The 15,000-nt window shown below is 44.5% G+C and overlaps 1 non-coding gene and 1 pseudogene across 1 annotated transcript in view; both read left to right on the plus strand.

Moving 5' to 3' along the window:
* The first annotated feature begins 11,587 nt into the window (after nucleotides 1-11,587).
* Nucleotides 11,588-11,739, plus strand: LOC142357085 (5.8S ribosomal RNA; annotated as a pseudogene).
* Nucleotides 11,740-13,422: 1,683 nt separating this feature from the next.
* The window catches only part of LOC142357082 (large subunit ribosomal RNA), a 3,522-nt gene continuing 1,944 nt past the window's right edge, over nucleotides 13,423-15,000 (plus strand). Inside the window, exon 1 of the ribosomal RNA XR_012761543.1 lies at nucleotides 13,423-15,000. This exon is cut by the window's right edge and continues 1,944 nt beyond it. This is a non-coding gene — a ribosomal RNA (large subunit ribosomal RNA).

The raw sequence follows: 15,000 nt of genomic DNA on the forward strand, positions 1-15,000 counted from the left end.
GCTAGCTAGCTGGAGCTTGAGCTAGCTAGCTTGAGCTTGAGCTAGCTAGCTTGAGCTTGAGCTAGCTAGCTAGCTTGAGCTTGAGCTAGCTAGCTAGCTTGAACTTGAGCTAGCTAGCTAGCTTGAGTTTGAGCTAGCTAGCTTGAGCTTGAGCTAGCTAGCTTGAGCTTGAGCTAGCTAGCTAGCTTGAACTTGAGCTAGCTAGCTAGCTTGAGCTTGAGCTAGCTAGCTAGCTTGAGCTTGAGCTAGCTAGCTAGCTTGAGCTTGAGCTTGAGCTAGCTAGCTTGAGCTTGAGCTTGAGCTAGCTAGCTAGCTTGAGCTTGAGCTAGCTAGCTTGAGCTTGAGCTAGCTAGCTTGAGCTTGAGCTAGCTAGCTAGCTTGAGCTTGAGCTAGCTAGCTAGCTTGAACTTGAGCTAGCTAGCTAGCTTGAGCTTGAGCTAGCTAGCTAGCTTGAGCTAGCTAGCTAGCTTGAGCTTGAGCTTGAGCTTGAGCTAGCTAGCTTGAGCTTGAGCTAGCTAGCTAGCTTGAGCTTGAGCTAGCTAGCCAGCTTGAGCTTGAGCTAGCTAGCTAGCTTGAGCTTGAGCTTGAGCTAGCTAGCTTGAGCTTGAGCTTGAGCTAGCTAGCTAGCTTGAGCTTGAGCTAGCTAGCTAGCTTGAGCTTGAGCTTGAGCTAGCTAGCTTGAGCTTGAGCTTGAGCTAGCTAGCTAGCTTGAGCTTGAGCTAGCTAGCTTGAGCTTGAGCTAGCTAGCTTGAGATTGAGCTAGCTAGCTAGCTTGTGCTTGAGCTAGCTAGCTAGCTTGAGCTTGAGCTTGAGCTAGCTGGCTTGAGCTTGAGCTAGCTAGCTTGAGCTTGAGCTAGCTAGCTTGAGCTTGAGCTAGCTAGCTAGCTTGAACTTGAGCTAGCTAGCTAGCTTGAGCTTGAGCTTGAGCTAGCTAGCTAGCTTGAGCTTGAGCTAGCTAGCTAGCTTGAGCTTGAGCTTGAGCTAGCTAGCTTGAGCTTGAGCTTGAGCTAGCTAGCTAGCTTGAGCTTGAGCTAGCTAGCTTGAGCTTGAGCTAGCTAGCTTGAGCTTGAGCTAGCTAGCTAGCTTGAGCTTGAGCTAGCTAGCTAGCTTGAACTTGAGCTAGCTAGCTAGCTTGAGCTTGAGCTAGCTAGCTAGCTTGAGCTAGCTAGCTAGCTTGAGCTTGAGCTTGAGCTTGAGCTTGAGCTAGCTAGCTTGAGCTTGAGCTAGCTAGCTAGCTTGAGCTTGAGCTAGCTAGCTAGCTTGAGCTTGAGCTAGCTAGCTAGCTTGAGCTTGAGCTTGAGCTAGCTAGCTTGAGCTTGAGCTTGAGCTAGCTAGCTAGCTTGAGCTTGAGCTAGCTAGCTTGAGCTTGAGCTAGCTAGCTTGAGCTTGAGCTAGCTAGCTAGCTTGAGCTTGAGCTAGCTAGCTAGCTTGAGCTTGAGCTAGCTGGCTTGAGCTTGAGCTAGATAGCTTGAGCTTGAGCTAGCTAGCTAGCTTGAGCTAGCTAGCTAGAGCTCGACCTATGAAAAGCTGCGCAAACACTTATTCTATAATAATTGCGAAAATTAAAAATTTCACAAGTGAAAAGCTGCATAAACAGTAATTCTATGTGTGGGGCATTATTAGGGGGAGGTGTCTTGTCAAAATATGGCTGGACTAAAGACCTCAACCCAGATAGGGTGGAAGGCCCTATGATCGGTCTGTTACTAATCGGTGACCGATAAAGACCTGACCAAGGCCTGTAGTAAGCTTGGTTAGGCATTACAGGAGATAACACTAAGACCGAGGGGTCTTAGAGAGCCCTCTAGCGGGGCGAATAGAGCTAGATCGAGCCTTGGGAAAGCTAGATCGAGCAGGACTGAAGCTAAAGGATAGACCGAGAGGTCTGTCTGGTCCTCCTAGAGAGGCCAAGAGAAAGTACGAGAAGCCAACTAAAGCTTGATCGGGCCTTCAGCAAGCACGACCGAGCTGTACCGGAGCTAACACTAAGACCGAGGGGTCTTAGAGAGCCCTCTAGCGGGGCGAATAGAGCTAGATCGAGCCTTGGGAAAGCTAGATCGAGCAGGACTGAAGCTAAACGATAGACCGAGAGGTCTGTCTGGTCCTCCTAGAGAGGCCAAGAGAAAAAACGAGAAGCTAACTAAAGCTTGATCGGGCCTTCAGCAAGCACGACCGAGCTGTACCGGAGCTAACACTAAGACCGAGGGGTCTTAGAGAGCCCTCTAGCGGGGCGAATAGAGCTTGATCAAGCCTTGGGCAAGCTAGATCGAGCAGGACTGAAGCTAAGCAAGAGACCGAGAGGTCTGTCTGGTCCTCCTAGAGAGGCCAAGAGAAAGTACGAGAAGCCAACTAAAGCTTGATCGGGCCTTCAGCAAGCACGACCGAGCTGTACCGGAGCTAACACTAAGACCGAGGGGTCTTAGAGAGCCCTCTAGCGGGGCGAATAGAGCTAGATCGAGCCTTGGGAAAGCTAGATCGAGCAGGACTGAAGCTAAACGATAGACCGAGAGGTCTGTCTGGTCCTCCTAGAGAGGCCAAGAGAAAGTACGAGAAGCTAACTAAAGCTTGATCGCGCCTTCAGCAAGCACGATTGAGCAAGACCGGAGCTAACACTAAGACCGAAGTGTCTTAGAGAGCCCTCTGGTGGGGCGAATAGAGCTAGATCGAGCCTTGGGAAAGCTAGATCGAGTAAGATTGAAGCTGAAAGAGTGTCAGAGGAGCAAATGAACCTCCAAAAAGTGAAAATCAAATTTTAGAAAAAACACAAGTTAAATACTGCATGGACAGTATTTCTATGTGTGGGGCATTATTAGGGGGAGGTGTCTTGTCAAAATATGGCTGGACTAAAGACCTCAACCCGGATAGGGTGGAAGGCCCCATGATCGGTCTGTTACTAATCGGTGACCGATAAAGACCTGACCAAGGCCTGTAGTAAGCTTGGTTAGGCATTACAGGAGTTAACACTAAGACCGAGGGGTCTTAGAGAGCCCTCTAGCGGGGCGAATAGAGCTAGATCGAGCCTTGGGAAAGCTAGATCGAGCAGGACTGAAGCTAAGCAAGAGACCGAAAGGTCTGTCTGGTCCTCCTAGAGAGGCCAAGAGAAAGTACGAGAAGCTAACTAAAGCTTGATCAGGCCTTCAGCAAGCACGACCGAGCTGTACCGGAGCTAACACTAAGACCGAGGGGTCTTAGAGAGCCCTCTAGCAGGGCGAATAGATCTAGATCGAGCCTTGGGAAAGCTAGATCGAGCAGGACTGAAGCTAAACGATAGACCGAGAGGTCTGTCTGGTCCTCCTAGAGAGGCCAAGAGAAAGTACGAGAAGCTAACTAAAGCTTGATCGGGCCTTCAGCAAGCACGACCGAGCTGTACCGGAGCTAACACTAAGACCGAGGGGTCTTAGAGAGCCCTCTAGCAGGGCGAATAGAGCTAGATCGAGCCTTGGGAAAGCTAGATCAAGCAGGACTGAAGCTAAACGATAGACCGAGAGGTCTGTCTGGTCCTCCTAGAGAGGCCAAGAGAAAGTACGAGAATCTAACTAAAGCTTGATCGGGCCTTCAGCAAGCACGACCGAGCTGTACCGGAGCTAACACTAAGACCGAGGGGTCTTAGAGAGCCCTCTAGCAGGGCGAATAGAGCTAGATCGAGCCTTGGGAAAGCTAGATCGAGCAGGACTGAAGCTAAACGATAGACCGAGAGGTCTGTCTGGTCCTCCTAGAGAGGCCAAGAGGAAGTACGAGAAGCTAACTAAAGCTTGATCGCGCCTTCAGCAAGCACGATTGAGCAAGACCGGAGCTAACACTAAGACCGAAGTGTCTTAGAGAGCCCTCTAGTGGGGCGAATAGAGCTAGATCGAGCCTTGGGAAAGCTAGATCGAGTAAGATTGAAGCTGAAAGAGTGTCAGAGGAGCAAATGAACCTCCAAAAAGTGAAAATCAAATTTTAGAAAAAAACAGAAGTTAAATACTGCATGGACAGTAATTCTATGTGTGGGGCATTATTAGGGAGAGGTGTCTTGTCAAAATATGGCTGGACTAAAGACCTCAACCCGGATAGGGTGGAAGGCCCTATGATTGGTCTGTTACTAATCGGTGACCGATAAAGACCTGACCAAGGCCTGTAGTAAGCTTGGTTAGGCATTACAGAAGATAACACTAAGACCGAGGGGTCTTAGAGAGCCCTCTAGCGGGGCGAATAGAGCTTGATCAAGCCTTGGGCAAGCTAGATCGAGCAGGACTGAAGCTAAACGATAGACCGAGAGGTCTGTCTGGTCCTCCTAGAGAGGCCAAGAGAAAGTACGAGAATCTAACTAAAGCTGGGTCGGGCCTTCAGCAAGCACGACCGAGCAGTACCGGAGCTAACACTAAGACCGAGGGGTCTTAGAGAGCCCTCTAGTGGGGCGAATAGAGCTAGATCGAGCCTTGGGAAAGCTAGATCGAGCAGGACTGAAGCTAAACGATAAACCGAAAGGTCTGACGGGTCCTCATAAGAGGCATGGAGAAAGATCTGATACTAAAGTACCTCTCGGAAGTAATAAAATATGCCTGATGAAGCCGGGTATGATGTTTGTTGTTTGATGGCATTCATCGATTAGGTCTGGTGGATTCCCCATTACTCCGAGTGGTACTAGTAGAGGCTCCTACAGGGGTGAGCAAAGCGAGATCAAGCCTTAGGCAAGCTAGATCGAGCAGAACTGAAGCTGAAAAGCAAAATAAATGACAGGTCTGTCCAAATCAATAAACTTGAAATCCAGTGTGGTCACCACGGGTCACGAGGTGAATTCCTAGCGATTGTCTGCTGAACGTATAGGAAGGCCCGAAACGAACGATAATTTCATTGCACAGTGGAGATACTATACGTTCAGGAGTAGCATACATCGGGTTTGATCTATGATCATGTCTGGTCTCCGAGGATCCACCGGGTTACCAACTGGCACCGCTGTACTGGGTGTAAAACTGGGCCACCTGAAGTCCCGGGTGTAAAACTAGGTGCCTCTGTGCCAAAGTAGCGGCTTGCGTAGTGCATTATGCCTCCGGCTTGCGAAATGGTTATAAGCAATAACAACAGGACGCCGCGGGGTGTTCACTTAAAGGAGTAACGTTCTCTCAAGGGAGGGGATCTAAAAATCTTGATAAAACATTTATTCTATGCAAAATTTGTGCGCAAATTTTGCAAAGTAAAAAGCTGCACTGTAGCAAATTCTATGTGTGTAGCATTATTAGGGAAGTGTTGTTTGATGGCACCTCTCTACTTGATGCACCAAAGAACTACCTTGATGGCTCATGACCGCTGGTAATCTGTCGTCGCTAGTAGTTCGGAACTGAGAACAAATATGTTCGCAAATTACAACAATTATACAGCATATTGCTGAATAAAGCAGAACCGAATAATACTCAGTGACTTTACACCAAGACTGACTAATGTCTGGATTGTATCGTCCTACTCGAGTAAGGCGAAGAAAAGCTAGAAAGATACGCTTTTCACAAAGCAGGCTTAATGCATGCAAACCAAGGAGGAAGGAGTGATGCCCCTCCTTATAATAAGCAGAACCAAATAAAGAACAGACAGCATCATCTGTACAGTGACCAAGAAGAGGTGAAACTTCTGTATGTGAAAAGGCAATTTGAGCGAGATTTATTAGCAGACTAGTATTATGTTGTTTCTAGTAGGCGAAAGCCGAAACATCAACATGTGAAAATCTGATATTAAATCCTCAATCATTTTCCCTAGTATTATACAGCTATGAGTAACCTTAATTGGACACGGCAATTATTGCTGACCGGTGAAACTTTCGCATGGGAAAGACACACACACTTCTTGACAAAGCAATAAGTATTATGCTGTTTCTAGTACGCGAAAGCAGAAACATCAGCATGTGAAAGTTGTGAAGTTGAAGAATTTTTGTGTTGAGTACGATGTTGTTACTAGTAACCATGTCGACAGCTGAGAACTGTTCTCTAACCAATAGAAGGTGAAACTTCTGTATGTGAAAAGGCAATTTGAGCGAGATTTCTTAGCAGACTAGTATTATGTTGTTTCTAGTAGGCGAAAGCCGAAACATCAACATGTGAAAATCTGATATTAAATCCTCAATCATTTTCCCTAGTATTATACAGCTACTAGTAGCCGTAATTGGTCAGGGAAACATTGTTGACCGGTGAAACTTCACATGGGAAAGACACACAAATTACTTGACAAAACAATAAGTATTATGCTGTTTCTAGTATGCGAAAGCAGAAACATCAGCATGTGAAAGTTGTGAAGTTGAAAAGTTTTTGTGTTGAGTACGGTGTTGTTACTAGTAACCATGTCGACAGCTGGAAAGCTGTTCTCTAACCAATAAAAGGTAAAACTTCTGTATCTGAAGAGGCGGCGTGATTGAGATTTTTAACAGACTAGTATTATGTTGTTTCTAGTAGGCGAGAGCCGAAACATCGACATGTGAACATCTGGTTTTTAAATCATGAGTCAATTCTCCCTAGTATGATACAGTTGTTAGCCGGTATTGGTAACAGTAGAACAGAGATTTGGAGGGCAAAACCTGCTCATGGGAAATGCTCACAGAGCGCTATCTACCAGTACACATAGTATTATGCTGTTTCTAGTACGCGCGAGCCGAAACATCAGCATGTGAAATGTGTAATCGTGGGTAACTCTAAGTGTGTAGAGTACTGTGTAGTAACTAGTAGCCATGCCAAAGCATGCATTGAAACTCTTCGTGATTTAAAAAGCTCAAAGCAAGATTGACGAGGCCGCAAGGCTATGTCTTTCTAAATTCGAACAAATCGAAAGATTGTTCAAAGTACAATTAAACTGATTGATCCTGTCAGTTGCCATATGCTTGTCTGAAAGACTAAGCCATGCATGTGCAAGCGAAGCTTGAAAAAGTGGAACCGCGAATGGCTCATTAAATCAGTTACTATCTATTAGTTGATTTGCAAGCTAAATGAATAACTGCGGTAACCCTGCAGCTAATGCATGCTGATTGTCCGACACTGTCGGAGACTTTTACAAGACTACACCGGGTGATTTGCTAAGTACAGACACATCCCGTGATGAGTCCTAGTAACTGAAAGATCCCAGATAGCTTCGGCTTGGGGACGGAACTTCCGAATTTCTGACCTATCAACCTATGATGGTAGTGTAACGGACTACCATGGTTGTGACGGGTAACGGGGAATCAGGGTTCGATTCCGGAGAGGGAGCCTTAGAAACGGCTACCACATCCAAGGAAGGCAGCAGGCACGCAAATTACCCACTCTCCGCACGAGGAGGTAGTGACTAGAAATAATGATATGAACCTTTATGGTTTGTAATCAGAATGGAATGGACTTAAAAGCTCCATTGATGAACGAGTAGAGGGCAAGTCTGGTGCCAGCAGCCGCGGTAATACCAGCCTCTACAAGCGTATGCAATAGTTGCTGCGTTTAAAAAGCTCATAGTTGGATCTGTTTGAGTAGAACGGCAACATGGTCTTCAGTTAAATCTGTTGACTCGTTCCGCTCATCCTTCGCATCGAAGAAATAGTTTGCACTTAAATGTGACGAACTGTGGAAACGGTGTTTTCACCCTGAGAAAATTAGAGTGTTCAAAGCATCCTTTGGGATCGAATAATAAAGCATGGAATAATGGAGAATGACCCGCTACTCGATTGATGCCGGTTGGCTGAGTGCGGTAATGATTGAAAGGAACAGACGGGGGCATTTGTATTGCTACGTTAGAGGTGAAATTCTTGGATCGTGGCAAGACAAACTACTGCGAAAGCATTTGCCAAGAATGTTTTCATTAATCAAGAACGAAAGTCAGAGTATTGAAGAGGATTAGATACCCTCGTAATTCTGACCATAAACTATACCAACCTACAATTTGTCAAAGTCGATCTTGACTTGGCAAGAGATTAACCGGGAAACCAAAGTTTATTGGTTCCGGGGGAAGTATGGTTGCAAAATCGAAACTTAAAGGAATTGACGGAAGGGCACCACCAGGAGTGGAGCCTGCGGCTTAATTTGACTCAACACGGGAAAACTCACCCGGTCCAGACATCTTAAGGATTGACAGATTGAATATCTTTCATGATTATATGGGCGGTGGTGCATGGCCGTTCTTAGTTAGTGGAGTGATCTGTCTGGTTAATTCCGATAACGAACGAGATCTTCTCCATCTAAATAATGAAATTCACTATATGTGAATTCAAACACTTCTTAGAGGAACTATGCGGAATTAAATACCGCAGATGAAGTGAGGCTATAACAGGTCTGTGATGCCCTTAGATGTTCTGGACTGCACGCGCGCTACACTGTGTACTTTTAGATTGAGTACTCAGCCCTTGGTCCGAAATGGACTGGGCAATCAGAGAAAAGTACAGCGCTTCAAGGGGATCGTCTGTTGTAACTTGCAGACGTGAACCAGGAATTCCTGGTACTTATGAGTCAACAACTCATAGGGATTACGTCCCTGCCCTTTGTACACACCGCCCGTCGCTACTACTGATTGGATAGTTAAGCAAGAATTGCAAATTCCTACTGTTGGGACTTCGGTCTCCGGCAACGGGATGAAGCGGATCGAGCTTAATTGTCTAGAGGAAGTAAAAGTCGTAACAAGGTTTCCGTAGGGGAACCTGCGGAAGGATCAGTGATTGATTCCTTCGGGCATGGCTGCTGGTAGAGGCCATGTCTGTAGTGCGCATGACGCTCTGTCGCTAGAGATTGCTTGGCAACCAATCTCGAATTATGTATCGAGCTCAAAAACTACTTGTGTGGATACATAGTTCAGCAGTCATGGCAAGGGACTGCTTAAAGGGAGACTAGTTAGCAAAAGCAGCCTAGCAGAACTGCAGCTATCTAGATCTCAGAAGCTGGGTTATAGAAGCCCAGCTATAGACTTGTGAATGAGAAAGGCCTAAAAAGGTCCACAAGTCGCGTGGTTAGAACCGACACGCAAAAATCCCAGCGAGTGACAGAGCGTTGCGCTGTTCAGTGGGAAAGAGTTGAGCTACTCGGGGCGCCCACTGAACTTGCTCCGAGCCAAAGGCTCGAAAAAACACAGCTTAGCCTCAGATCCTTTACATAGAAGGCTAGCTAAAATAAACTTACCTTGGACGAGGGTAAAGTTTAGTCAGTTCTTAGGGGAGAGTAATCCACAGCTTCTCGCCCTCTGAACATTCTCCCAGATATGTAGGTCTGGGAGAGTCTCCTCCTGTTCTTCGGAATCTGGAGGTAGACAAAGACAGTACGATACGATCTTGCATCGGGATGACTAACCGATAATGATCATAATCTGACAATTTTTCCGGCTTGAGGCACCGGAGTCAGATTAAAGACACATACTGAACTAAAGGCGTATGTGCAAAGCTTGTCGGAGTGTAGAGAGTCAAGCTGAGTTGACTCGTCACGTGGTGATGACAACAGCCATGTGCAAAACACTCACAACTTTATCGTCTATGTGGAAAAGGTTGCTAACAGCGCTCTCTATGAGAGGCCCTCGCATATAACTATACGAGGAAAAGGCGATAGAGTTGTTTGAATGTGGGGCAGGTTCATCGACAAGCTAAGTTGATCACATTCTTGTTGTGGCATCCTACTAGAATTGGTCACGGTCTGCACCAACTCTCCCCAAGTTGGCCAGACTTAAAACTAGAAATAAGGTTTGCAGCTATGTGAACCTAGAAACTGTAAAGGAGTTGAAAGAACTTAAAGGAATTGAAAGAGGCCTTGAGGTATATCCTCTTGGTAAAGACCCACAAAAGCTCACAAAAGTGGCTTCGAAGGGCAAAACTGGTTCATCCAAAACAATTGGAGAGCTTAAAGCAGAACCAATTCGAATGAAACACTATTGGTGAAACTTCATCATGAGAACGTCACAAGCTGATCACGCTCTATGATATGACTAGTATTATGTTGCTTCTAGTAGGCTAAGCGCAAGCCGAAACATCAACATGTGAAAGTCGTAGAATTTTGCAATCAAACTGTGGCTAGTACTGTGATGTTACTAGTAACCTTTTCTTACGTCATATGGCCAAGAGAGCATTTGAAGGCGAAACTTCTGCATGGGAAAGCTGCATCATGATCAAAATTTTATATCGAGTATTATGTTGACGTTAGTAGGCCTTGGCCGAAAACGCAGCATGTGAAAGGTATAGATAAAAGTTATTGTTGCAGTCAGTACTGTGTAGTTACTAGTAGCTGGATTTAAGCTCAAAATGAGACACTGTTGGTGAAACTTCATCATGAGAATGTCACAAGCTGATCAAGCTCTATGATATGACTAGTATTATGTTGCTTCTAGTAGGCTAAGCGCAAGCCGAAACATCAACATGTGAAAGTCGTAGAATTTTGCGATCAAATTGTGGCTAGTACTGTGATGTTACTAGTAACCTTGTGTTACGTCATATGGCCAAGAGAGCATTTGAAGGCGAAACTTCTGCATGGGGAAGCTGCATCATGAACAAAAGTTTATATCGAGTATTATGTTGACATTAGTAGGCCCTGGCCGAAAGCGCAGCATGTGAAAGGTATAGATAAAAGTTATCGTTGCAGTCAGTACTGTGTAGTTACTAGTAGCTGGATTTAAGCTCGAAATGAGACACTGTTGGTGAAACTTCATCATGAGAACGTCACAAGCTGATCACGCTCCATGATATGACTAGTATTATGTTGCTTCTAGTAGGCTAAGCGCAAGCCGAAACATCAACATGTGAAAGTCGTAGAATTTTGCGATCAAATTGTGGCTAGTACTGTGATGTTACTAGTAACCTTGTGTTACGTCATATGGCCAAGAGAGCATTTGAAGGCGAAACTTCTGCATGGGGAAGCTGCATCATGAACAAAAGTTTATATCGAGTATTATGTTGACGTTAGTAGGCCCTGGCCGAAAGCGCAGCATGTGAAAGGTATAGATAAAAGTTAGCGTTGCAGTCAGTACTGTGTAGTTACTAGTAGCTGGATTTAAGCTCGAAATGAGACACTGTTGGTGAAACTTCATCATGAGAACGTCACAAGCTGATCACGCTCTATGATATGACTAGTATTATGTTGCTTCTAGTAGGCTAAGCGCAAGCCGAAACATCAACATGTGAAAGTCGTAGAATTTTGCAATCAAACTGTGGCTAGTACTGTGATGTTACTAGTAACCTTTTCTTACGTCATATGGCCAAGAGAGCATTTGAAGGCGAAACTTCTGCATGGGGAAGCTGCATCATGAACAAAAGTTTATATCGAGTATTATGTTGACGTTAGTAGGCCCTGGCCGAAAGCGCAGCATGTGAAAGGTATAGATAAAAGTTATCGTTGCAGTCAGTACTGTGTAGTTACTAGTAGCTGGATTTAAGCTCGAAGTGAGACACTGTTGGTGAAACTTCATCATGAGAACGTCACAAGCTGATCACGCTCTATGATATGACTAGTATTATGTTGCTTATAGTAGGCTAAGCGCAAGCCGAAACATCAACATGTGAAAGTCGTAGAATTTTGCGATCAAACTGTGGCTAGTACTTTGATGATGCTTGTAGCCAACCGAATTGGTTGAAAAGCCCAATAAGTAAGCTAACTTGGGAGAGCTTGTTGGAAACCAAATGCTACTAGATTGGTCCAAATACATCCTTCAACAGGGGATCACTTGGCTCGCTTTACGAAGAGGAGCACAGCTATATGTGTTAATTCGGTATGAATCGCAAGATTTGTTTACCGACCTCTCTAACGCAAAAGGCGGTCTCGGCTTCGGCTGTTGACTGCGTCCGATTCAGGGTTATATAACTCTCGATTGAACACATTGATGTTCTATTGTTGGTGCTTCCAATAAAATTGGAACACTTAAAGCAGAACCGATTCAAATAATAGCATTCTGATCAATGATTGCATTCCTTGATCAAGAACTGCTGGAGCCATTGTGATGGCGAATTTTCTTCATAAGAAAATTGCAAAGAGACGGAACTTAATGAGACTAGTATTATGTTGTTTCTAGTAAGCGGAAGCTGAAACAGCAACATGTGAAAATCAAGTTTTGTTCAATGATCTCGAGGCGATAAGTACTATGAAGCAACTAGTAGCCTAAGCATGACTCAGATTTGAGACAGTCAAAAAGACTGGCGAAACTTCTTCACATGAAAGTTACATAGAGAACTACAAATGTATACAGCGAGTATTATGTTGTTTCTAGTAGGCGAAAGCTGAAACATCAACATGTGAAAGTTGTCTGCAAACTGTAGAACGATATGTGATTAGTACTGTGCTGTTACTAGTAGCCAGTCTGACTGTAGAAGCCAAGACAAAGGGAAACTAATGCATCTGAAAAGGACAAGTTATGGAAAGGTATGCACGATAAGTATTATGTTGTTTCTAGTAAGCGGCAGCTGAAACATCAACATGTGAACGTCGTTGTGTACAGTAACCTAGAACTATATAGTCCTTAGTAACGTGCATTTACTAGTACCTGTAATTGGTATTCAGACTCAGGCAGTTTGGAATAGTTTGGCAAAGATGCACCAGAGAAAACTGGGATTTGATACAGAAATTGTTGAATACAAGTATTATGCTGCTTCTAGTAGGTTGAATCCGAAACATCAGCATGTGAAAATTGAAAACATTTCTGGTTCGAATTGTCACAAGTATTTGGTGATCTGAGTAGCCAAACTCACTACAACGCCAATTGAAGGCAAAAATTCTCAACGGGAAAAGCTATTCTCATTGAATGAGCTAACAAGACGAGTATTATGTTGCTTCTAGTAGGCGAAAGCCAAAACATCAACATGTGAAAGTCTTGCTGAACAAATTTAATGTTGTTGAGCTCAGTACCGTGTGAATTAGTAGCCATAATTGGCGAGCGAAAATTGAACTGGCGAAACTTCGTCTTTGGAAAATTGCAGATGCCGAGCACTTATTTTGCAACGAGTATTATGTTGACTGTAGTAAGCGAAAGCCGAAACAGCAACATGTGAAAGCTGTTGAAATTTGTGGTCATTTTGCAATAAGTACAAGGAGTGTAACTAGTAGCCAGGTCAAAATTTGGGATAAGAATGAGCAAAAATTCTGCATGAGAACAGTTGAAATTATGAAACTAAATTACAAAGACTAGTATTATGTTGTTTCGAGTACGCGAAAGCGGAAACATCAACATGTGAACGTTTGTAACGAAGTTTCGTTAATTTTCAGCCTAGTACTGAGCAAGAACGAGTAGCCTCATCTCCAATCCCACGCAAAATGTAGTGAAATATGTGAGTGAACCTTATTCACGGTGAGGGTTTCCCGAGGTCTGTATTGCAGCGAGTATTATGTTGCTTCTAGTAAGCGAAAGCTGAAACAACAACATTTGAAAGTTGGAATTAATGACTGAATGGAAACTTCGACCTGTGTTTGATAGTAGTAGCGAACAAAACTGCTGAATCGGTTTCTGTCTCATATTGGTCAGTGAACCAATTAAGAGACAATCAACTACATAACCTGAATTGGGCGAGAGAACCCCCTTAACTTAAGCATATCAGTAAGGGGAGGAAAAGAAATCAACTGAGAATCCCTTAGTAATGGCGAATGAACAGGGAAAAGCTCATCGGGAAGAGAAATGGCAACATTTCTCGGTGTCCGGTATGGTTTGATGCTAGACTGGTGAATTTGTCCTGATGTCTACTGGAAAGTAGCATCAAAGAAGGTGAAAATCCTGTAAAGGTCATTTTCGATACCAGTCATAATGGCTCATTCCTATGAGTAGAGTTGTTTGAAAGTGCAACTCGAAGCTGGAGATATGTCTCTCCAAAAGCTAATTATAAAGCGAGACCGATAGTAAACAAGTACCGTGAGGGAAAGTTGAAAAGCACTCTGAAGAGAGAGTGAAAAGTACGTGAAACTGTTGAAGGGGAACTGGAGTGAGCGTTACCATACTCAATGCCTTGATATTATATTCTCGGCTACCGAGTAGTGTAGTTGTCGTCTTTTGGCAAATCTTGTTAATGAATCGAGCAGAAGTTTTCCTCGGAATTCTTCTTGTTGATTCTAAACAAAATGAGATAAATTGATCTTGATTGCCTGTCTGACCTCAACTTCCTATTCAATGCTCTCTACAGCCCGTCTTGAAACACGGACCAAGGAGTGTGAGTTGCTTGCAAGTGTTGTCGCTCATTGAAAGCGCACACGCGAAATGAAAGTGAACAGTGTAATTTTTATGAATTGCACTACTTTGTGTGGTGAGGGCGCCGATTCGGTGTCCCGCAACCACGGACGGTTTTGCTCTTATTGCATGACTGATCCAGAGCAAGTAGCACACGACCCGAAAGATGGTGATCTATGCTTGGGCAGGGCGAAGCCACGGGAAACCATGGTGGAAGCCCGAAGCGGTTCTGACGTGCAAATCGATCGTCTGACCTGAGCATAGGGGCGAAAGACTAATCGAACCATCTAGTAGCTGGTTTCCTCCGAAGTTTCCCTCAGGATAGCAAAAGCTTGAGCAAGATTGAAAAATCTTCGCAAAGCAATTTCATCGGTTAAAGCGAATGATTAGAGGAATGGGGGAAAATTTTTCCTTCACCTATTCTCAAACTATAAATCGGTGAGATGTCCTTGTGACTTAATTGCACTTGGACTATGAATGCAAGCTTTTTGTGGGCCGCTTTTGGTAAGCAGAACCGGCGATGTGGGATGAACCAAAAGTTGGGTTAAGGCGCCTAACTACTTGCTCATGAGTCACCACAAAAGGTGTTGATTGATACTGACAGCAGGACGGTGGTCATGGAAGTTGAAATCCGCTAAGGAGTGTGTAACAACTCACCTGCCGAATCAATCAGCCCTGAAAATGGATGGCACTAGAGCTCGTGGCCTATACCCAACCATGAATATCAATATCTAACGCAAGTTAGATTAGAGAAAAAGAGCCTCACCAGCTCAAAAATGATATTCATGTGTAGGAGGACACATTGATTGCGCTAAAGTATGCACGCAAGTGTATGCGCGAAGCGATCAATGGAGCAGATCTTGGTGGAAGTAGCAAGTACTCAAATGAGAACTTTGAGGACTGAAGCGGGAA

This window comes from Convolutriloba macropyga, unplaced genomic scaffold, assembly GCF_964194025.1.
Source record: "Convolutriloba macropyga unplaced genomic scaffold, txConMacr16.3 SCAFFOLD_1007, whole genome shotgun sequence".
Classification (NCBI taxonomy): Eukaryota; Metazoa; Xenacoelomorpha; order Acoela; family Convolutidae; genus Convolutriloba; species Convolutriloba macropyga.